Source organism: Meriones unguiculatus, chromosome 20 (assembly GCF_030254825.1).
Source record: "Meriones unguiculatus strain TT.TT164.6M chromosome 20, Bangor_MerUng_6.1, whole genome shotgun sequence".
NCBI lineage: Eukaryota > Metazoa > Chordata > Mammalia > Rodentia > Muridae > Meriones > Meriones unguiculatus.
In genome coordinates, this window is record NC_083367.1 from 54,910,979 (window position 1) to 54,936,367 (window position 25,389).

Consider the following 25,389-nt stretch of genomic DNA (forward strand, 5'->3'; position numbering starts at 1 on the left):
TAAGAAAAACCATCTCTCCAAATGACAGAAATATAGATTAAAAAAATTTCACAGTGCTGACACTTATTAAAGTTGAATTGTGGATATATTATTTTATTTTTTGGGTACATAGGAATTTTCACGATAAAAAGGAAAAAAAAGAAACACACAGAGAGGAGTTGAACATATTAACTTTTAGCCAAGTAGGAAGGATGGAGAGTGGCCAAAGCATTACACTGTCTTCTTGTCATACACAAGCCAGCACACTTTCTATATATTTTCCTTTGCTAATAAAGCTTCTTTATAAAGATTATACCTTTGGTTTGCTTTGAAATTCTTATCATAGTTCATTGTCCCAGGCAAGGGCATGGGTTTTAAACAAAGACATTATGTAAGCGAAGTCTTGTTATTTAAATATGAAATGTCCCCCATAGGCTCACATGTTTTGAACATTTGGCCCTCAGCTGGTGGTGCTCTTTGGAAAAAAAACCTTTATGAGAGGGAGCCTTGTTGGAGTTAATGGTTCACTGGAGATGGACCTTGAGGCTTTATATCCCTACCTCACTTCATGTTCACTTTATGCTTTCTTACTGTGGATGCAATGTAACCAACCAGGCTCCTGCTCCTGCCGCCATGCCTTTGCTGTCTGCTTTTATGCCTTTCCCATCATGACGAAGTATAGCCTTGAACTGTGGGATCAAATAAACACTTTCTTCTTTTGTTTGCATTTGTCAGGTATTTTATTATCTGGTAACAGAAAAGTAACTAAGACATAGAATGTTCAAATTTTGGTGCTATTAATATATGAGGCTGAGTAATTGTCGGTGCCATTGTTTTTCATTTTTGTTGTAAGTGCTGTCTAGTGTATAAACTATAGCATATTTGGCAATAGTCCTGGTCTATATAAGAAAGAGACTAGGTGCTAGTGGCACTGCTGCCTCCCCTCTCTCCACCCCAGTATGGCAACCCAACATGTCTGTAGACATTGATGAATGTCTCCTGGGGAAAAGAGTTACATATAATTCCGAAGTGCTGATTTATCACTAAGCAACCTTTAGCTGGACTTTCTGCATGCTAATGGAATTGATAAAAGCAATAAGATATCATTAGTTTTTCCATAATAGAATAAAAGAATGGTTGTAGGTATTATAGATAATTAACTTAAAGAGATGATGTTGTTTCCAGAATTTTTTTCACAGTAACATCAATTGGTTTAATACTTGAACCTTCTCATTTTTAAGTTTTATGTGGTGTTTATTTTTGCATAAAATGTTCATAAAGTTCATTACTGTCCCAGTTTTTATTTGAGATACTTTTTTAAAATAAAATTTTCTGCAAGTTTTTATTTTCATTATTTGTAGAATATAACCTCTTTTTTTTTCTGTATGTGGCTACAACTGCATAGTGCTAGTATTTTATTTTTAGTATAATGTCAGTTTCACAGTGTCTTTGAAAATATAGCTTTTGCTTAGATTGTGGGTATGGAAATTTATTTGATAAATTTTGTGATTCTGGGCACAGTGTAAATGAGACATTTTCAGGTGTTGCAGTATATAAATAAGTGAATGTTTTTCTTGGCTCAGTTTTGTACCATAACTAGCCAGTAACTTTTGCATTAACTTCTTCAACTGTAAGTGTGCTCATACATACTTCTGATTTAATAAAAACCTTAAAATAGGTTTTTGTACTAATATATTTATATCATGCAGGTGTTTGACATAGAAACATAAATTACACTTGAATAAAATTGGTTCAGGGAAATACTAAAATGTGTTAGGGAGGATATTAAAATATATATATATGGATGTTTATTTTATAATCCAACATGAACATTTTTCAGAGCTAGTTGAGAGTTCAGTGCTCTGTTACATGATTCATTTTCTTTCTTGAACATTTCTAGTCTTAAATAGTTTTATTCTTTTCTATTTCTCTTGGAAAAATCAAATTATTATTTTATTAGTCTAATTGTATAATTTCTTCTTTTTGGAATACATAAGAAGATCTGAGTAGTGAAAACAATCCATGCAATTTTCTCAATAATTTTATTTGTCTGCCCTTTTATTATATTAAAAAAATAGAAACTGTATGATGTATGCGCCTTGTTTCATAATGAACACAAATATGCTGTTTGGTCTGTTTAGAGTCATCAACGTGTTTTATGTTATGGTAAAAATACTGACCACATTTTGAACCGATGTTAGAAAAACAACATTGTTATATGAATTTTATTAAGACATTGAAGCTGGTGAAGGGTGGTCTCTGAAATTCAAGCGTGCTAATTTAATTTAGTTCATTAAAGGTACGTATTTAAAATATTTATTGAGTGCTTACTAAGAGACGGTTGTAAATTTTTATTCATTTTTATTAAATGGAGCTTCATTATGCTGCTCAGGTTGGACTTAAATTCCTGAGCTCAGGATATCCTCCTGCTTCAGCCTTCTGAGACACTGGCAGCACCGTTTCTCAGCTTCAGCTTTCTTTTTGATTTTTGTTACTCATGGATTACCCATTTTTTTTTCCGTATGAAAAATTTGACTTGAATGAAAATAGGATAAATGATTAATCAAAAGTAATTATATAATTAAACAAACTGACAGTCTTGATTACATATTTGTTTATAGAATGATATCCATATGACTAAGTCCCTTCTCTTTGATTATGTCCCTAGATGTTCTCTTCTTAGGAGACCTCTGATGGCTGAATTTGCAAAGATGCTCGCACCTCCTTGCCCACACTGGACTCCCACTCTTCCCCCGTATTGTGTACACTGTTAGTCGTCGTTTTCCTTACAGCTGTGAACTCTTTAAAGAATTCCAGCCTAATGTCCTTGACATGTGGATTGGTGTGGAATACTACAGTGGTTACAAGGACCCTTGTCTCCTGAAGTGCCAGCGTTAAGGTCTTTGCTGACAGCTTATTTGTGCCACTATGCTCTTGATCTTAGCAGTTCAAACTGAAAACCCAGGAAGATCTTTAAATTATAAAAGGGTGAGCAAAAAACTGCTGGTACAAATTTCGCACTTTACTTATTAAAATTATTGTATATTCACATTACAGTGACCAGCATTTTGACCGCATGCTATGCTATAAAGGCTTCACCTGTACTTTCTGATTTAGCTTGCTGTCCAATTTAACTAATTGTGTCTTTGATTTTTGTTCTTTTGTTTTTTTTGAGACAGGGTTTCTCTGTGTAGCCTTGCCTGTCTCTGGACTCACTTTGTAGACCAGGCTGGCCTCAAGCTCACAGAGATCCACCTGCCTTGACTCCTAGAGTGCTGGATTACAGGTGCGCACCACCACGCCTGGCTTAACTACTTCTTCTGGTAGGTTCTTACTTTAGTACATTTACCTGAGGATGGACAATTTTGGGAAAAGGGTTTATTATCTTGCAGTTCAGAGGTTCCAGAGCATGTGTCAGCATCCATTTGGAGTCTGTCAAGGGGCCTCATCATGTGTCACAATACAATGGAGAAATGGAAAGAGAAGGGTGTGCATTCAAGAGGAATATCTAGGAAAAAAAAGTCATCAGCCACCTTACAAAGTCCTTTTATTTTTAAAGCTGCCCCTACTTAATAAAGATTTTCTCTATTTTTTGTTGTTTAACAAAAAACTTCATTTTATGATATTTAGTAGATTTATAGTATCTATATATATTAGCATATATATAGTTATATATATATATAAATTATATATATATAATTTGCTTTTTAATTCTACTCATTTGTTAAAATGTCATGTACCTAACCATGCTTTAGGGGCTGACTATGGCGTAATGAATAAAATTGTCCTGACTTCTTTTCAGAGCTTATAGTCTCTGCTGAGGAAGATAGACAAATCATCAAAGGTTTTGAAAGGGTTTTACACCACCTGGCCCTTTTCTTGACACCCACAACATAGTCATTGAAAACAGAAAATATTCTGGTAACACTTAAACTTCATTCCACTTTCTACAACACATAGCAAAACTTTGCTTCTTCAAGAGTTTATGAAATTAGCACTGATGATTCAAGGAATTTGTTCTATTCAAACTTTCTTCTTGGAGTTCTTTAAAATTATCTATCTATCTATCTATCTATCTATCTATCTATCTATCTATCTATCTATCTAAAGATGTATGTGTGTTTGTTCAAGCTTGGTGGCTGTGGAGGCCAGAAGAGCATATTGGATCCTCTGGACTTACTGATGGTTGTGAGCCACAATGCAGGTGCTGGAAATTGAACTGGAGTTCTCTGTAAGAGCAACCGGTGCTCTTAATTATCGAGCCATCTCTCCAGCCCAGTTTCTTGAGTTTTCTTACACTCCCGAGCTTAAGAGTTAACTATTATTTTCATTATGCCTGTTTTGTTCAGAAAACCATAGTGTTGAGACTTCATGGGGATGGTTTTTCATGTAATGGTGAAATCATAGAGGAAAGCATCGAGTAACAGGTAGCCAGCATCTCCAGCTCTTTAACTCCCCTCCATATTTTTCTCTTAGATTTAGATCTAGGGATTGTGTTGCAAATGTATCGGTTGGTGTTTGGCATTCCAGAGTCTTGTCCTTTCTGCATTTTGACCAGTTGTGATAGTCTCTATTTATTGAAAAAGGAAGGCTCTCTGATGAGGAGTGAGAGATATGCTTACCTGTGTTTTAGGGTAAGCGTTGAAAATACAGTTATAAATTATATCGGTTTAGGAAAATGGAAGTAGTAGGTTCTTGTCTCAAGCCTATAATCTCTCTAGCTATGGGTAGTGTTTAATAGAGATTTTTTTTATTGTCATTGCACTTTTATATCTCAATGTGTACTACATTTATTTATTTATTTATTTATTTATTTATTTATTTATTTATTTATTTATAATAGGCTGATGGATTGTCCTCTTCCTGAGGAGGCCTGTGTGGCACTGGACCAGCTTTTGGACTGGAGATCTCTCTGACTGCTTCCCATATGCCTGGCCCACCTGAGTCCCTGACATGAGACCTAGCAGAGACAGTGAACTTAGTGGAAATGAGCTAGGCATGGGACCCTACTGTCCCGCATGCCCATGAGTCCTGTGTGGCACCAGGCAAGCTCTAACACTCGGTGATCTTTCTGCCTGCTCCCCATCTGCCTGGCCCACCTGGGACACAGACAGTGAACCCAGCAGAGGGACCACCAGGCCATCGTACACCAGAGTCAACCAGATTGCTGGAAGCCAGCAGAAAAACACAAGCAACAAAACTCAGGGCTGTGTGGCACCACTGGAAACCTGCAGTCCTGCCACAGTAAGCCCTGAAGATACTATCACACCCAAAATACAAAGAACAAGATTTTAAAGGTGAGGTTATGAAAAGGATGCAAGCTTTAAAGGAGGAAAACAAAGCTCTCAAACTAGCATAGTAAACTACAGTCAAACAGGAGAAGGAAACAAATACAACTGTTCAAGAACTAAAATGGAACGTGAAGCAATAAAGAAAACACAATCTGAGGCAATCCTGGAGATGGAAGACCTAGGGAGGAGAACAGGAACTATGGACACAAGCTTCACCAACAGAAGAGACGAAATAGAATCTCAGGGGTCAAAGAAACAATTGAAGAAATTAGTGCATCAGTCAAAGAAAATGCTAAAACTAAAAAGCTCCTGACACAGAACATCTGAGAAATCTGGGACACTATGAAAAGACCAAACCTAAAAATAATAGGAATAGAAGAAGGAGAAGAATACCAAATCCAAGGCCCAGAAAATATTTTCAAAAATATCATAGTAGAACAGGCTGATGTTTCCTTATTTTGTAAATGCTGTATCTATTTATCTTGTGATGAATAAAAGATAATTAGCAGGATGGAAACTAAAGCAATCATTGTCAGCTCTTAATAACTGAGATTTTTTTCACATTTTTTCTTTTCTTCTTGTATTTTCTGAATTATAACCCTTTCAAAATTTCATTTATTTTTAGAAACTATGGTTTTTTAAAAAGTATTTCAAAACAATCTTGTAAAAAGTATAGACCTTCAGAATGACTGAGCTCAAAATCTCAAGTGACAGCACATGCTGGCAAGGGTGTAGAGAGAGGGGAACCCTCCTTCATTGCTGGTGGGAGTGTAAACTTGTACAACCACTTTGGAAATCAATCTGGCCTTTTTTTCAGAATATTGGGAATAGCTTTTCCTCAAGATTCAGATGTATCAGAAGATGCTTCATCATACAACAAGGACACTTGCTCAGCTGTGTTCACAGCAACTTTATTCATAATAGCCAGAATCTGGAGACAATGTCCTTCCACTGAAAATGGAAATTTTTCAGAAAAGAAATTGTGACACATTTACACAATGGAATAATAGTCAGCTATTAAAAACAAAGAAATGAAATTTGCAGGCAAGTGGATGGACCTAGAAACGATCATTGTGATGGAAGTAACCCAGAACAAGAAAGACACACATGGTATGTACTCACTTATAAGTGGATTTCAGCCATATAGTAGAAGGCACACATGCAAAGAAGATAAGTAACATAGAGGATCCAAGGGAGGATGTATAAATCTCACTCAGAAGAGTGAGAGTAGACAGAGGTAGTGGCGGAAGTTAAGAGGATGGAGATCAGAGCTGGGGAGAGCGAGGTTGAGAGGACAGAAGGCTTGTAGGCAAAAGAGAAACTGAGAGTGGGGACATCTCTGTAACAAGCTGGAGACCTAAGTCAGAGTAGGCTCCTGGGAGGATATGAGGAGGATTCAAGCAGAGACTCCTAGTAGCAGAGGCCATAGAGACCGAAGAGGACACCCTCTATTGGTCTCCTAGCAGAGGGAGGGGAACACCAACACACCCACAAAAACTTTGACCCAAAATTTACCCTGCCTACAAGATGTGGAGGAATAAATATACACCAAAGATTGAGGGAATGCCCACCCAAAGTCTGGCCCAACCAAAGACCCCTGAATTGGAAAGTGCCAACCCTGACACTATGACTGATACTCTGCTAAGCTTGCAAACAGGAGCCTGTCAGAGTTGTCTTCTGAGAGGTTCTACCCAGCAGTGCTTCCAAACAGTTGCTGAGACTCACAGCCAAACATTGGTTGATGAGTAGGGAGTCTTGTGGAAGAGTGGGAGGAAAGAGAAAAGGACCTGGAGGTGACAGGAGCGCCACAAGAAGACCAACAGAGCCAACTAACCAGGGCCCCGAGGGGCTTAGTGGCACTGAAGCATCAACCAAGAACCATGTTAGGCCCCCTACAAAGATGTAGCACATGGGCAATTTAGGCTTCATTTGGGTTGTCTAGTTAGGAACACAGACTCCCTTGCAAGCTTTTTGATCACTTTCCCCTGGCGGGACCGCCTTGCTAGGCCACAGGGGAAGAGGACATGCTCAGTACTGATGCAAATTGATGAGCTGGTGTGGATGGGAGAGGGAACTCCTCTTTTCTGAGGAAAATGCACAGGAGAGGAGGAAGTGAGAGAGTGTGAGACTGGGAGGAGAGGAGGGACGGGCTACAACCAGGATGCAGACTGATAAAAATATGTATAAACCTTACCACAGCTATTTTGAGCATTTATATTTTGACACAAACCTGGTGCTCATCTTTGGTGGGGTGTCTCTAATAGAGTCAATCTTTTCCATTTCAGTGGCATTTAAGGTTAGAAGTATTTGTCATCTAGTGTTTGCTTATTACCACATGAACGGAAGGGAGAGCAATGGGATGAAGTAAAGGGTTTCTTTGCATGTGAGTCATGATTTTTTTTGTCTTGTCAAAGTCACAGTTCAAAGAAGTACAGTCAAGCATTTCAGATATTTTGGAAGCTGTGTTTATCTGATTATTTGCATCCTGAATTCCTAAAGTTATATAGGAGTCAAAGAGAACTATAGGGTAGAAATTTTAGGTAGCCAGTTTAATTGTTGAATCATGCATTAAGGTGTATTTTCTTTGGTTTGCACTGGTGGTTCAGAGAAGTGGGGTTAATGGCAAGTAGTTAATACTAGAAAATTTTTACATAGACAAATTCATATTGCAGCTTCTGGAAAGCTGCACTATCTGACCACAGTAAACCTGCTTTCCTTTAGATGAGCTGTTAGCTGAGTTTAGTGGTGGCATACCTGGACTATAGTTCTAAGTGCCATTATTCCATTCACTGATTCCTAGACACTGGTATGCTGTAGAACACCATTTATGGCTGTTAATTACTGTAATTTTTGGTCTTTATTCATGAAATTATCTATCTATCTATCTATCTATCTATCTACCTACCTACCTACCTATTTATTTATTTGGTTTTTCAAGACAGGGTTTCTGTATATAACCCTCGCTGTCTTGGACCTCCAAGTTTATAGTTTAAAATTTTAAAAGTATTTCAGGATTTATTTAAGGTTTTTTTTCTGTTCTCTCTCTCTCTCTCTCTCTCTCTCTCTCTCTCTCTCTCTCTAAGGACTTTAGTTTTAGCCACATGTGTACATTGCTCCACAGCTCACTTATATTTTACTCACTTTTGAGCCTCTTATTTTTTCTCTTTTTATTTTATTTGGAATGGTTTCTATCAGTATGGTCTTTGTGGTTCTGTCAGTATTGTCTTTAGGCTTATTTTCAGCTTTGTAGACCTGTTCCAGCATCCCCTTCCCCTCTGTCCCCCATGTCCAGTGGATCACACGGACCTTCTCCTTCAACCTTCCTTCCCCATGCGAATCCCATTATCCTAGTCCTCAGCACCAATAGGCATTCTCTGGTAACCTGCTGGCCAGGCCCACTATGGAAGCAGGTAGGAAAACTGCAGCTCTCCACTTCTCTTTCAAAACAAATCTCCCAGTCTCACCACCAACTCTGAAGCAAAGCACCTGCTGTGGGCTCCCCTCCCTCCCTGTTGCAATATCTAGTGGAACACAAAGATCTCCAAAGTTCCTCCCTGTTCATCCTGTTATCCGCCCACCAACTCAGCAGCTATTCCTTGGGAACCTGCCAGTCAACCCTGCCAAAGAAGCAAGTAGGCCAGCCAATGAAGCAGGTTGTTGAGTTTCACATCTTTTAGTTCTTCCTCCTCTTCTCCAAGTTGAATTCCCCAGTCTAATCCCCAGCTTTGTATCACACTACCTGTTGTGGCCTCTCCTCATTTGCTGTCCCCATTCTCAGGGGATTAAGTAGATCCTGATAGAACACCCTGCTTTCCTCCATCCTGTGGACCCCCTGATCCCCATCCTTCTAGCCCATTCCCACTCCTAAGTGTCAGCTCCCAATACCCAAAAATGCATTTTATCTGTAAACCCTAGTGGCCATATCTGTCAGGATCCCAGAATTCCCTATGAGGCAACACCCACCCACCATACCATCCTAAGAATCAGAGAAGACAGCAGAACCCAAGGAATAAAACACCCACCCAACAATGTAAAATAAAACATCAGCACCTGGAATTACAATTTATCCCTAACCCAGATTCCTCAATTGTTGTGGTAAATAAGAGGTATCATGCTAATAATACTTATTATTAGCCCTATAATTATTATGGTGGCATTATTTAACCTGCTATCACAATCAGTAAGACCCAGACACCTGTCAGATTTTATAATTGCGTTACTTCACCTTGGGCTGGGCAGATATTTGACCTGCACTCTCTCATATCTTACAGGTTCATCCCTGCCACCCACTTTAACCATTCCTATCTGGCTACCCTGCATCTGTAGTCCCAAATACTTGCTAATATTCTTCATCTGGGTCACTCCATCCATGCCATTCTTGGAGTCCTTCCTCCCGGCCCACGTGGTACTTTACCTAACCCATGGTGGGTTCCTTCCTCCTCTTTCCCCATCCATCTGTCTCATGATTCTTCTCTCAGAAAGCCCTTGAACTTTGACCATGCCTATCCTATTCTGACCTGCCAAAGCTTAGGCCTTTTAATCAGCCAATCAGAAATAATTTCTTAGGCAAAGTTAAACAGTAATACTTGGGGCACATAGCAGTTTACTCATAAACAGTAAGAATATCTGGGGCAAACAATTAACAAATACAAAGCACCTGACCATACTCCAACACTAGATGATAGCGTAAAAACACAATCAGTAATAGCTAAGACAATATGACTCAACTAGGGCCCAGCAACACTACGGCAGTCAGCTCTGAGTATCGCAACAGAGCTGACACACAAGACAAGAACCTTAAATAGCCTTTCTGAATATAATAGAAGTCCTTAAAGAGGAAGTGAATAAATTCCGTAAAGAAATCAATAAAAACACAGAGTGAAAGGAAATGAGTAATATAGTTCAAGACTTGAAAGTGGAAATGGAACCAACAAAGAAAGCACAAACTAAGAGAAATCTCAAAATGAAAAAGTTTAGAAACTCAAACAAGAACCTTAGAGGCAAGCCTAATCAACTGAATGCAAGGGATGGAAGAATCTCAGACATTGAAGACACAATAGAAGAAATGCACCCCAGTCAAAGAAAATGTCAAATTTGAAAACGTTTTGGCATAAAACATTCAGGAAATCTGGTACACTATTAAAACAAACAAACAAACAACAAATCTAAATATAATAGGAATAGAAAAGGAGGAAAAACAGACATAGGTCAAAGTTACAGAAAATATTTTCAACAAACCATAGAAGAAAATTTCTCTAGCTTATAGAGGGGGAAGCTCATTAAGATATAAGAAGCAAACAGAGCAACAAATAGACTGGACTAGAAAATAAAGTCCCTTCGGCACACAATAATGAAATACTAAATGTACAGAACAAAGAAAGGGTATTAAAAACTGCAAGGAAAAAAAACTAACAAATAAAGGCAGACTTATTAAAATAACATCTGACATCTTAATGGAGACTCTAAAAACCAGAATGGCCTGGACATACAGACTCTTAAGAGACCGCAGATACCAGCAAAACTTTTTTAAAAAATTGTTATTTTATTTTTATTAATTACAGTTTATTCACTTTGTATCCCAGCTGTAGCCTCCTCCTTCATCCCCTTCTAATCTTACCCTCCCTCCCTCTTTTTCTCCTATGCCCCTCCCCCAGTCCAATGATAGGTGAGGTCCTCCTCCCCTTCCATCTGACCCTAGTCTATCAGGTCTCATCAGGACTGGCTTCATTGTCTTCCTCTGTGGACTGGTAAGGGTGCTCCCCCCTCAGGTAGAGGTGATCAAAGAGCCAGCTCATGAGTTCATGTCAGAGATGGTCCCTGTTTCTATTACTGGGGAACCCACTTGGACACTGAGTTGCTATGGGCTACATTTGTGCAGGGGTTCTAGGTTATATCCATGCATGGTCCTTGTTTGGAGTATCAGTCTCAGAAAAGACCCCCGGGCCCAGATTTTTTGGTTCTGTTCTTGGGGAGCTCCTGTCCCCCGTGTTCTTAATATCTTTGTAAAAGTCATTGTATGGGTCAGGCTCTTTAATGACCGAGCAAGATTGCAAAGAAGGTCCTGTTTTTCTGTGGTGATTTCCGTCTCTCTTTCCAGCAAAACTTTTAATCACAATAGATTGGAAAAAAAAAAAGACATTCCACGATAAAATCAAATTTAAGCAATATCTATCATACACACGGCTTCCAGTTTTGTGGCTTAATGGAATTCCTGAGTATGAGAACTAATGGGTCTCTGTGTCTGTACTTATTTCTTGTACTGTTTCCTTTGGTTTGTTTTTATTGTACTTTTCTCATGTGTTAGTTTTTGTTTATCTTACTTTATTGTTCTCCCTTAGAAACCTGTTTGTTTCCTAGTAAGTAAGAGACAGGAAAGTGGTGGATCTGGATAGGAGGGAAGATGTGGAGTAACTAGGAGGAGTAGAGAAGGTGGAACCATAATAGGATATGTTATATGAAAAAAAACTATTCTCAATAAAAGCGGGGGAAGGGAGAAAAAGTAGGTGACAGGCTTCTGGGTGTTCAAGTGAGGCGACTGCCAAAGATCAGGTGTGAAAAAGGTCATTATTTGATGCAGAGACTATTCTTTAGTTTCATGAGTAGAAGTTACATTAAAAAAGGCCGAAGGGTGAGATAACCGAGTAGGACATAGCACGTCATCTTTTTTCCTTCGACTTCCCATAGTCCCTTTCTCCTGCAAATTTTCACCACTTTCTTAGCAAACATATTAACAAAATTATATTGTAATATGCTCAATCATCTAAACACATATGCATAATCACAGTTCCAACCATTCATTAGGATATTAGAGACTAAATGAAAATGCACTTGTTTTCAGAGTTTGGCTTGTGGCTATTAATCTTTACTTAATTGGCTACAGCTCAGGCTAGCCTCAAACTCACTATGTAGCTCACTTTAACCTTGAACTTATGATCCTTTTGCTTCAGTCTCTGGAGTGCTGAGATTATGGCATGTGCCAACACATGTAGACTGACTGTCTATATCTTTAGACCTTTTATGTTTACATTTCAAATCATAGAGGGAAATGCTTTTTCCATCATTATCAATTTGTTGCAGTGTATAGAATTTTCTTGTTCAAATGAAGAAAGCATCTTCATTTCTTTTATAGAAGCACAGCCTTTAATTGTAATAATGAAATAAAGTATTCAAGTGGTATTTATAGTATACTTTTTAATTGGTCTGGCTTTTATTTGTCTACTATTGGTTACTAATCTTGTGACTTAATCAAGTGGCTTACATTTTCTTATCCTTGGGTTCAGTATTTCCTAATTATTGTAAATCTTGACTTCCCAATCTTGTATCTTGGTCACACAGAGCACATGATAAACAAAATTGAGACAAACTGTGAAGTTACACTGTACTCACAGAATGAGTGCCTATCACTACCCATCACTAACATTTGCTGGATCCCAAATTATGTTCTTCATTTAGTTCTAAATAGAGTTATATTCTCTAAAATTATAGGAGATAACAATTAAAATGACAAGTTAAAGAAATTATACCCAACACAGGACCATTGTAGTATGCGATATTATTGAAGAATAAATATGGTTGCTTGGCTCTACTCTTGAGACCTTTGTGACTAGTCACTGACAAGACAGCATGGCAATCTTGACTGCACTTGCTGTTGAGAAGAGGGAGTGGTAAGCAACAGTGCTTTCCTGGCAGATGCTTTTTCTTTAAGCTACATTTTATAACAGTTTTCACATTACGCTAACTCACTGTTTTATGTGTGCTGTCTAAAGTCTACTTATTACTATGAGGGATAAGTGCTCTGCTGAAATGCAGATGATAAACTCATGCACCATAATAAATTGAGACTTGACTGGTCAAAAACTGTTAATTCGATTATTTGTGTGAGTATGTATGTGGCTGAAAAACAAACAAACAAACAAAAGCTGGACCCATTATCATAGGGTATCCGTGTGTCTGTTTATTTATAGCAAATGAAAAGGTAAATATTACTTTAGTAGGAATCATTTGTTTTAATTTTAGGCTTTTTTTTTCTGAGAAAAATAGTTCATACTCCTTACCAGGAAGCCTAAATCGTTAATCTGGCCATAAAAATGTGACTTTCATTTGATATTTTACATAATAAAGACAAAGGTAATAGGAAAATATGTATTTAATTAAAAACACATTTCATACAAAATATTTGGATTACATTTTTTTTCTCTTCCAACTCCTCTTACAGTCTCCCCTTTTCATGCCATTATTGGAGTCCTTTCCCCTCACCCACATGGTTTTTTCCTCCACCCATCATGGCATCCTTCTTCTTCCTCTCTTCTCTCCATCTGCTCTGATGCTCTCTGTCCTCCAAAGCCCTGGAACCTTAGCCACACCTACCCCATTTGCCTGCCCAGGTATAGGCTGTTTAATCAACCAATCAGGTATGTATTAGGCAGGTGTAACCAGATCTGAAGGGCCAGTAACATGGATCAGACCAACCTCCAACAAGAACCATTGAGTTTATTCTGTGTTGGTCAACTTCTGTTAGGAATTAAGTGCGGTTGGTATAGCCAGTAAGACTCAGTTGCCAGAAACTAATTTTTCCTTTGTGAGCAGTTGTCAATCAGAGATAGCTTCTGGATAGGAATGAGGGTTTGTGTTACTTCTGTCCATGTTGTGGCCTCATTTGTGCAGGCACTGTGTATCATCAGCTTACAGTCTCTGTGAGATCATATGTACATAGGTTCCGCTGTTAGGAAGGCCTTGTTTCCTTGGTGTTGTCCACCCCCCGATCCTCCTTCTTCTATCCCAGCCCTGGATCTTATAGTCTTAGTGCTTCTTCTGCATAGTTCCTGACCTCTGAGGTATTGATGATGACATGCCATTTATAACTGAAATCTCCAAGATCTCTCACTCTCTACACACTGTCCAGTTGTAGATTTCTGCATTAATTCCCATCTCCTGCCGGAGGAAGCTTCTCTAATGATGGGTGATGGAGATAGTTGTAATTGAGTATTTGGGCAAAGGAGCCCCATGGAAACTTCCAAACAACTCAGGCTAATGCCAAGGATATTGATTGTTCTCTAGATTGATGATAGGGCCCCAATGATGTAAACAGCATCTACATAACTCACTGAAAACAGAAAAGTTGAGCTAGTGCCCAGCTAGACTCTTTACCCTGACTAACTATTGTTCATAGGACTGAAGATACTCTCCATACTACCAGAGGAAACAGGTGGACACGAACACAGCTACAAGCTCTGTAATCTACAATGGTGATCTGCTTGCAACATACTCTGGTACAATATTGGCATTCCACATACTTGTGGAAGTAACCAACTACCATCTGGTCAGATTTGAAGTCTACGCCACAAGATGGAACCCACACCTGACCTTGCTCAGGTGTCCATGAACATGAAACTAACTATGTCATTGACCCGGGGGAAGACCCAATAGTATTGTTCTTTTAAAAGAACGTAACAATAAAATAACGTAACAATAAAATAAATTATAAGGGCATTCTGCTATATTCACAGAACAGGAAAAATTTTCATAAGCCTTTCATGGTTAACTTGAGAATCATAAATGGAATACCCCAAATTGAATGTGTGTTGATAAATGTGACTTCTGAAATTTGGTTCCAGTTAACAGATCCTGAGAGCTTTGAAATTTAAAATGACATTAACAATAAAAACAACAAACACAGAATTTCCATCAAAATGAAACAATTTCCAACTTGCAGTTTTTGAAAAAAAAATATTGGACAGTTTTGGCAGCTTCTAATTAAATGTTTGAATCTGGGTACTGTGCAGTAGAGTACATTTTATTCATCATATTAACCACACAATAAGTAAATGAATACCACTGTCATTTACTTTGCTAATGTAGTTAAAAAGTTAAGTATTAAGTTTGTGAAAACATACAGATATGAAGAAGTAATGAGGGACACTATTTCAGTGCTCTGCACAAAATGATATTTAGTTTTTAGATGCAATATCGACTTTTTTCATTTCCTTGACCTACTTGTGCATAGAACCTCTGCTCATATGTAGCCTGTGGTAGCTCAGTAACCAATTGGTTTCCCATAGTGAGGGGAACAAGGACTATTTCTAACAGGAACTCAATGACTGGCTCTTTGACCTCTCTGCCCATCCCCCAAGGGAGGAGCAGTCCTGCTAGGCCACAGAGGAGGACTTTGCAGCCAGTCCTGAAGATACCTGATTAAACAGGGTCAGATAAAATGGGAGGAGGTCCTCCCCAATCAGTGGACTTGGAAAGGGACAGGGAGGAGATGAGGAAGGGAGGGTGGGATTGGGAGGGAATAAGGGAGCGGGATACAGCTGAGATACAGAGTTAATAAAATGTAACTAATAATAAAAATTAAAAAAAATGTTTGGAGAAATTATTAAAATCTTTTATTCAGTTCAGTGGTAATTATTATAATAAGACAGCACAGTACTTATCTTACACAGTAGTTATAAGGAGCTGTGAATTAATAGGGGATTGCTTTACACACCTGTAGTGCTTTCCAGAAAGAGAGGAGGTTCAAGAAACTTTGCCAGGAGCTACCATAGAGGTTCCCTGAAAGGCTACACCCAACAGGGGATTAAGCAGATACAGACACTCACAGCCAAACTTTGGGCAACACACGGAGAGTCTTATGGAAGAAGAGTCTTCTTCCATAAAGGGGATAGAAGGACCCTGAGGGGGCAGGAGCTCCACAAGGAGACCAACAAAGCCAAAATATTTGGGCACAGGGGGACCTGCAGAGATTGAAGCACCAACCAAGGTCCATGCATAGAGGACCTAGACCCTTCTCAGATATAGCTGGTAGGCAGTTCAGTCTCCATGTGGGTTCCCAAGACAGCAGGGGCTATCTCTGACATGCACTCGATTGCCTGCTGTTTGATTCCCCCTGCCCCCTCCCGGAGACATGGCCTTCCCAGGCCCCAAATTAAGAGCATCCAGGCAAACCTAATGAGACTTGATAAACTAGGGTCAGATGGCAGGGGAGGAGGACTCCCGATTTCAGTGGACTAGGGGAAGAGGACAGGTGGAAAGAGGAAGGGTGGGTGGGACTGAGAGGAGAAGAAGGAGGGGGCTACAATCATTATATAAAAACTGAATAAATAAATAAAAATTAAATAAAAAAGAAAGTTTGCCTCACCTCTCAGGATAAGAATTGGAAAATTTGATTTAAGATAAGGTTGATAACTAAATAGACTCTTAAACTTTAACATGGAATGAATGTAAATGATACAGCACGCGAGCTAATCTGGGCACAAGTTTAGAATAACAAGGGTTTTTTGTTTGTTTGTTTGTTTGATGGCTTGCTTATTTTGAAACAGGGCTTCCTTACCCAGCCCTGGCTGTCTTGGAACTCATAATGTAGAACAGATTGGCCTTGAACTCATAGCAATCTCTGTTTCAGCTGCTTGAGTTCTAGGATTACCAGAGTGAGCCATTTATTCATGACTTAAACGTTCCTTTTCTTGTGTTGTCAAAGAATTTCTAAGTATAGTATTTTACCTATGACCTCTCCTGATTTATTTGAAGGAAATATTTACCTTTATTTTGAAGGAATCTAATTTGATGATGTATACATACTTCTTATTATAATTCAACTTGGTGGGGATGGTTCCTTCTCTTCAGTATCTTAAGAACCTTTGCAATAATATTTTCTTCCTAGACTTTTTGGAAGCATTTCAATATAACCGTTGCTAGGTAGGGACTGGAGCAGACAGCCTGGGTTTCAATCAGGGCTATGTCACTCATTAATTATTAAATTTAGGTAGATCATTAAACCTGTCTACTTCCTTTTCTCCTCTGTAAATGCCAATAATAACCATATTCTTGGGTTTAGTTAATATGTAAGTAGGTTATTCTTTTAGTCTGTAACATCGCCTTTGTTGACGTTCTCTTCCTTTTTTTTTTAATCAGTTTTTCTCTTCCTTTTTTGTTACAAGATTATTTCATTGGTATTTTACAAAGTAGGTTTTTTTTGTCCTTTCCTTACCTTTCTTTTGTGGTAGTAGGGTATGTTAGTCAAGGGCTGTACCACTGGCCTACACGGCCAGCCTAGTCTAGTCTACTTTGTGTTATGCGAGCAGAATATATGGGTCTGGGTAATAAAACAGTTTTCTTCCTTACATTTCATGATCAGATGCTGGCTGGGATAGAAAACGGCCTCCTTGTCGCACCATCAATGGCTGAAGGTTGAAGGGGAAAGGAAGGGAGAGTGGGAAAGACAAAATAAAACGGAACAAAGAGGGGGATACAAGGGAGGAGGGGAACAGAGCAAGAGAGGAAGAAGGAGGAAGAGGAGAGATTTTTCTTTCTAGCGAGAAGACAAAGCTATTATTTTTAAAATAAACGTAATCTAAAGATGCTCAAACACCTTGCATTTTGGCATATGCCTTTAATCTCAGCACTTGGGAGCAAAGGCAGTTGGCTCTCTGAGAGCTCAAGGCCAGCCTGCTTTACAGAGAGTTCCAGGGCTTCCAAGAGCAGTTGTACCTAGAAACCGTGTCTCAGAAAATCAAACTCAGAAAAAGAAAATAAGATAATCAAACTCACTCCATAACATCAATCCATGCATGATTATTCCTTAAATATTAGTGTGTCCATGTTCCAACCCTGTCACATGATGGATTGTATTTTCAGCACATGAGTTTTAGAAGGCATATTTACCCTATAGTAAGTATATAATCAATACACAGTGTGAGTTAGTATTGTAATGACATAAAAATAGCAGTTTGAGGGAGCTTTGCTCCTCAGTAGGTAATAGTACTTATCCTTAGCTGTTGGGGTTGTTCTAAGCAAATACTTGAGGTTGGGAAATTTATTCTTATTTATTTAATCATTTAATCACTTTACAACCTGAACCCAGCCCCCTTCCTCCTCTCCCCCAAGTCTCACCCTCATGCTTCTTCCTCCCATGCCCCTGCCATCCTTCTCAGAGAAAGGGAGGTCCCCAAAGGGTACCAAGCCACCTTGAAACTTCAAGTCACAGCAGGACTAAGCACATTTTTCCCACTGATGCCTGACAAGGCAGCCCAGCTAGAGGAAAGGGACCGGAAGCAGGCAACAGAGTCAGAGACAGCTCCTACTCCCATTGTTAGGGCACCCACATGTTGACTAAGCTGCATATCTGCTACATGTGTGTGTGGGATCCAGGTCCATCCCATGCTTGCTCTTTGGCCGGTGGTCCAATCTCTGTGTGCCCCCATGTGCTCAGGTTAGTTCACTCTGTAGGTCTTCTTTGGCATCTTTGACCCCTCTGGCTCCCTCTATCCTTTCTCTCACTAATACACAAAACTCTGAACTTGGCCTATTGTTTAGCTGTGGGTCTCTGCATGTGTTTTCACCAGCTGTCGCATGAAGCCTCTCAGAAGGCAGTTATGCTAGCCTCCTGTCTGCAAATATAGCCGAGTATCATTCATAGTGACAGGGGTTGACTCTCTCCAGTAGGGTGGGTCTCAAGTTGGACCAGTCATTGGTTTGCTATTCCCTCAAGCTCTGCTCCATCTTATTCCCTACACTTCTCATAGGCAAGACAAATTTTGGGTCAAAGGTTTTATGGGGGCTTGGTATTCTCCTCCCTCCACTGGAATTCCTACCTGGCTACAGGAGGTGGCAAGTTCGGGTTCCTTAATCCCCACTGCTAGGAGTCTCAGCTAGGGTTACTCCATAGAATAGAACTCCAGGAGCCCCAATCCCAATTTCATCTACTTCAGATTTCTATTTTATTTCCTGTTCTGTGTGAGATACAAGCATCCTCCCCTGGGCTATCTTTGGCTTCTTTGGGTCTGCAGTTTGTAGCCCGGTTATCCTGTGCTCTTTGACTAATATCCACTTACTAGTGGGCACAAACCATGCTAGTCTTTCTGGTTCTGGATTACTTCACTCAGGATGATCTTTTCTAGTTCCACCTATTGCTTGTAAATTGCACGATGTCTTTGTTTTTAATAGCTGAGCAGTATTCCATTGTGTAAATGTGCCACATTTTCTTTATATGGTTGAGAGACATCTAGGTTGTTTCCAGTTTCTGGCTATTACGAATAAAGCTGCTATGATCATAGTTGTGCAAATATCTTTGTGGTATGGTGGAGCATCTTTTGTGCCCAGGAGTGTTATAGCTGGGTCTTGAGGTAGATCTAGTTCCAAATTTCTGAAAAACCTTCAGATTGAGTTTCAAATTGTACAAGTTTGCAATCCCACCAAAGATGGAGTAGTTTCCCCTTGTTCCACATCCTTGCCAGCATGTACTGTCACTTGAGGTTTTGATCTTAGCCATTCTGATGGGTATAAGATGAAACCTCAGAGTCATTTTGATTTGTGTTTCCATGACGAGCAAGGATGTTGAACATTTCTTCAAGTCCTTATTGGCCATTAGAGATTCCTCTGTTTAGAATTGCCTGTTTACCTCATTTAAAAAAATATTTATTATATGTGAGTGGTCTGCCTGCATGTACACCTGCATGCTAGAAGAGAGCACCAGATCACATTATCAATGGTTGTGAGCCACCATGTGGTTGCTGGAAATTGAACTCAGGACCTCTGGAAGAGCAAGACAGTGCTCTTAACCACTGAGCCCATATCTCTCCAGCCCCTCTGTAACCCATTTTTAAGTTGTGTTATTTGGTTCGTTGCTGTTTAATTTCTTTAATTCTTTATATATTTTGGATATTAGTTCTGTGTTGGATGTAGGGTTGGTGAAGATTTTTTCCTAATCCTTAGGCTGCTGTTTTGTCCTATTGTCAGTGTCCTTTGCCTTGCAGAGAGTTTTCAGTTTCATGAGGTTCCAATTATTAATTGTTGATCTTAGGGACTGAGCTGTTGGTGTTCTGTTCAAGAAGTTGTTTCCTGTACAAATGTGTTCAAGGCTCTAACCTACTTTCTCTTCTATTAGATTTAGCATGTCTGGTTTTATGTTGAGGTCTTTGATCCACTTGGACTTGAGTTTTGTGCAGGGTGATAAATATGGCTCTAATTGCATTCTTCTACATGCAGACATCTAGTTAGGCCAGCACCATTTGTTGAAAATGCTTTCTTTTTTCATGTATGGTATTTCATTTTTAATGGTCAAGTAATATTCCATTGTGTAAATGTATCACGTTTTATTTATCCATTCTTCTGTGATTATCATTCCTTGTTCGTTTTCAGGTTCCTGTCTCTTTTTCATTAATTGTTAAATACTACATACATAAACACACAAAATACAATTTATATATAAAATCTGTATGTGTTTATGCATGTAGTATTGGATAACAATTAATGAAAAAAAAGAGGCCATGAACTTGAAAAAGAACAAGGAGTGATATCTGGAAATGTTTGGAGGGAGGTAAGGAGGAAATGATATAATTATGTTATAATCTCAAAAGTTAAAATAAGTAATTAAAAATTAAAAATATCCAAAGATAAATAAAACTTTCTTTTTTGTTTTAAAGTGATTTAAATATTAAGTTTATGTATGTCACAAATGCATGTAAGTCAATTTTGTTAGCACATTTCTTCATAATTTAGTATAAAATCATATGTATTGTACACACAGTTCTATGTATATAATAGCTGTGATATAATAGATACAAAGTATCGTATCTTAAGAATGGCTTTGAAAACAATATTCTTTAGAGACAAATCTTAATCTATAATCTAGAAAGCATTTTATTTGAAAGTACAATTTCATGTACCTACAAGTAAAACTATACCAAAGTTTTGAAGGAAGTCTTAAAAGTATTAACACAGTTCCCGCCGTTTACACATAATATATTTCGTATTTCTTCTCAATGCTCCAGAGAGAACTTTTTACCTGAAGTGGGGACGTTGTGTGAAGACAGCATAGTGTTACGTCCTTGCGCGGCGTTGCTGCCCGGAGCCACCGGCTTCAGGAAGTGCTCGGGCCGCTAGAGGGCAGCGCTCCACTTCTGCACGGCCAATCCGGGGAAGCCAGGCTGCCTTCCTGAGAGGCCGGACGCGGGTCTGTGACTCCCTGTCTCATTTCAAAACAGTCCTTTAACAAGACAGGCTTTGAACAATAACCTTTCCAAGATGACTACAACTCCCGTAAGCTAATAATTTTCATTTGGAATTTTAAGGACAGTTTCTTTGGCTTTTCTTCTGTGTATCCCAGGAAGGTGTAGAAGGTGCTTGTTTTATACTCCACATCTTGTTTATAACTGAGTTCTGTTTTCTGAAAAATAAATTTTCTTCATCCCTAAAATGTATTTCACTAGACTTGCTTGTAAACAAAAAATTTAAAAAGCCAACTAAAACAAAACCCAAGAGAATTCTCTGCACTTTCTGGTTTTAATTTTCTATTTTCCCTCTATGACTCCTTATTTATTAATTTCCTTTTGTTTTTGCTTAGTCTTTTAAATCTAGATATAAAAACTGATGAAATAATTGTAATAAATGCTATAAAGTTTATTATTCATTTTAGACTATCCCTTTTGTACCATAGACACCTTTTCCCTCCTCCTCTTTCTCTTTCACCTCATGTCTTTCCCATTTATTATCTTCCATCTCTTTTTAACACTTTCCACAAAACAAATACATTTGTTAAAAGAACAATAGCAATCTAGAAATCTGCAAGCTGTCATGTGATTTATCTAGCCTGCCCGTTTCATTATCCATAAAAGCAAATACAGAATTTATTTACATGATAGAAAGAAGTCCATGATAATTCTAAAGATTTCTGGGCCCTTATGTTTTCCATGAAGGGATTGTACGTGATAGGTTTGCTGTTCAAGAGAAGGTCTTTATTCACGGTTTTAAACTTGAGGGGAACCATAAGGCAATGACCTTACAGTGCCCTAATTTGGCTGAGAACAGTCCCTCGTAGACCAGAAAAACCAGCTCCCAATTCTACAGACACAAGAAAATGAATTCTGCTCAAACCAGTAATTGTGGAAATAGACCCGAGCTCCAGGCGAGAATGTATATCAGATAGCACCTTTATTTCAGTTTTGTGACACACAGAACAATCTTTTACCATGCCTAGACTCTGGGCCTATAATAAGTGTAAGATAATAACTAGGTGTAACGACTGAGTATAAATAAATAGGTACTATTTTAAGAATCTAAGATTGAGCTGGGCGCACGTCTTTAATCCCAACATTCAGAGAGGAAGAGGCAGGCTGATCACTGTGAATTCCAGGCCAGCCTGGTGTACGAAGTGAATCTAGGGCAGCCAAGGCTAAGCAGAGAAACTCTGTCTCAAAAGAAGAAAGAAAGAATCTAAGATTGTTGTTATTCAGCGGCAGAAACCCAGTAGGAAATAAGCAAAGTTCTTTAACATCACGAATAAGGAGTTTCTGGAAAACTGCAAGCTTCATATGATTAGGTATAAAACAATACTCAGAATTTGCAATCGTTTGCCAATGTGCAGCTCCTTTTCCCTACAGTCTTTGCTGTTGGGTTGACCTCATGCGTAGCTCCACAGGTAAGACTCAGGGAGTTCACAGCATTTAGAGAATAACACTCCAAGAAGATGTGAAAATAGGGCATCTCATTTGAATAAACCTTGGGATCATTGGGTAGGAGTGTTGGGGGTATACGCCTTCATTTTTCTGCTGAGCCTGAAGATGTAAGTGCTGAGGTTTATGGATCTTGAAGATTCAGTGGAGATTCTGAGGTTTCCCAGAGGCCTCTGGGTTACATTCGAAGCTTAACTGATGCTCACAGGCAACTAAGGAATCCCGAGAGTGGAGAAATAGTCTTCCTTAGGAAAAGGAACATACCAGATGGTTACCAAATACCAAATGGTTACCCTGAAAACAAACATGCAGATAACACCAAATTAACTGAGCTAGTTGCATGTATGTATTTAACAACAATTAAAGAAAAAGAGGCCATGGATTTGAAAGAGACTAAGGATGGTTAGGTACACAGGAAGGTTTGAAATGAGGAAATAGAAAGAAAAAATGTTGTAATTATGTTAGTATCTCCCCAAAATTATTTCTTAAAAGAAAATTAGGTGGTATAAAGAGGCCAAATGTATAAAAATGTTTCTAGGTCTCTTTCAGTCCTGGATTAATATAAATGTGTTCCCAGAGAGTTTATTTATTTATTTATTTTTTAATTTTAATTTTTATATTAATTACAGCTTATTCACTTTGTATCCCACCTGTAGCCCCTCCCTCATTCCCCTCCCAAACCTATCCTCCCTCCCTCGTCTCCTCCCCATGCCCCTCTCCAAGTCCACTGATAGGGGAGGTCCTTCTCTACTTCCATCTGACCCTAGCTTAGCAGGTCTCATCAGGACTGGCTGCATTGTCCTCCTCTGTGGCCTGGCAAGGCTGCACCCCCCTCAGGGGGAGGTGGTCAAAGTTGCTAGCCACTGAGTTCATGTTAGAGACAGTTCCTGTTCCCCTAGGTAACCCACTTGGATACTGAGCTGCCATGGGCTACAGCTGAATAAGGGTTCTAGGTTATATCCATGAATGGTCCTTGAGTATCAGTCTCAGAAAAGACACCTGGGCCCAGATTTCTTGGTTCTGTTGCTCTCCTTGTGGAGCTCCTGTCCCCTCCATGTCTTCCTATCTTCCCCTTCTTTCATAAGATTCCCTGCACTCTGCTCAAAGTTTGCTTATGAGTCTCAGCATCTGCTTTGATACAATACTGGGAAGAGTTTTTCATGAAATTTGCCCGCAAATGGTGGGAACTGGTAAAGATCATCCTGAGTGAGGTAACCCAGAAGCAGGAAGACACACATGGTATATACTCACTAATAAGTGGATACTAGACATATAATATAGGATAAACCTACAAAAATCTACACCTAAAGAAGGTAAGCAAGAAGGACGACCCTGGGTAAGATCCTCACTCAGGAAGACAAATGGGATGGACATTGGAGGAAGGAGAAAACAGGAAACAGGATAGGATCCTACCTCAGTCCATTTATTTTTGACAACAAATCTTCCTTTCACTTTAAAAACATGTGATTCTTGCATTGAATTTATTTATTACAACTAAAGAATATCTAACCATATATACCAGCCTTGATCTCATTGACTTTCCTAATACCTTTTTTCATCTTTCAATTAAGAATATTTTCCTGGCAAGTGACTTGTTTTTTAAAAAATATTTTTCCTTTAGGTTTTACCTAGTCTTTTAAGTCTAGATATAGAAATTTTAATGAAATATCTACTATTTATTAGTAGTATAATATGATAGAACAATCCATGAAAATCTGAATTATAGTTTTCATGATATTCCTGTCATCAGAGATATTTGATGAACATTTTATTATTGGTTTTATATAACTTTTCATATTTTGCAATTAATTTTTAAAAGTTGTATACAGAGTTATGAGTTTTGTCATATTTTCATATGTATATACCAGCATAATTTGTTTTTATTTGTCCTCACCTCACTGCCTTCCCTTGTGCCTTGCTGGCTTATCTTCTTCCCCCCAAAAGTCTCCACATTTGCTGAAATTACTTTGAAATTAATATATATGTATATACACAGACATATATTAGTTCTTTCTCTATGTATATACGAAATTCTGTCAATAGCATGCATTCATTTTGTTTAAAGTTTGTGTTTCAATCTAGTGAAAACATAAATTATCCAATTTCAGTAACTGACACTGTAATTGTCTATAATTCTGTCAATAGAGAGATTCCGGAATTAGTAATGTGTAAAAATAAGATTCGAGTGAAAGTGAAAACAATTTTTCTGTATTATTAAAATTTCTTTTGAGTGCTTGTTTATAATAATAATCTTAATAGTAGAGGCACATAGTGTATAATAAAAGGCCTTTTAAAATTTTTATTTTGTTATTTTTAATTGTGTGTGTGTCTACTCGTGTGCATGGGTATCTGCCCTTGAGTGTCTGCGGAACCAGGAAGAGTCGGATTCCTGGGGAAGTGGGGTTACATTGGTTGTAAGCTATTTCCCATGGGTACTATAAACCAAAATAAGGTTTGCTAGGACAGCTCACACATGCTCTTAACCTCTGAGTCCATTTTTCCAATTCCGAAAAGCTTTTTAAATAATGTAAAACACCATTAAAATGTGTTTAAAGTGTATGAGTGTTTGAATTAAAAGTTTGTTTGTTTTGGCTTGAAGGACTTTTCTTTTACCTATAGACATAATTTCTTTTTAGAAATGCTGTTGTGATAGCAGAGCTTACTGGTCTTCA

General features: G+C 38.5%; 1 long non-coding RNA gene across 1 annotated transcript in view; it reads left to right on the top strand.

Annotated features, from left to right (window-relative positions):
* Positions 1-25,013, top strand: part of LOC132649545 (uncharacterized) — a 37,702-nt gene extending 12,689 nt beyond the window's left edge. Inside the window, exons 2-3 of the long non-coding RNA XR_009588042.1 lie at positions 4,823-6,380; positions 21,038-25,013. This is a non-coding gene — a long non-coding RNA (uncharacterized LOC132649545). The remainder of the gene's footprint in view (positions 1-4,822; positions 6,381-21,037) is intronic.
* Positions 25,014-25,389: the final 376 nt, after the last annotated feature.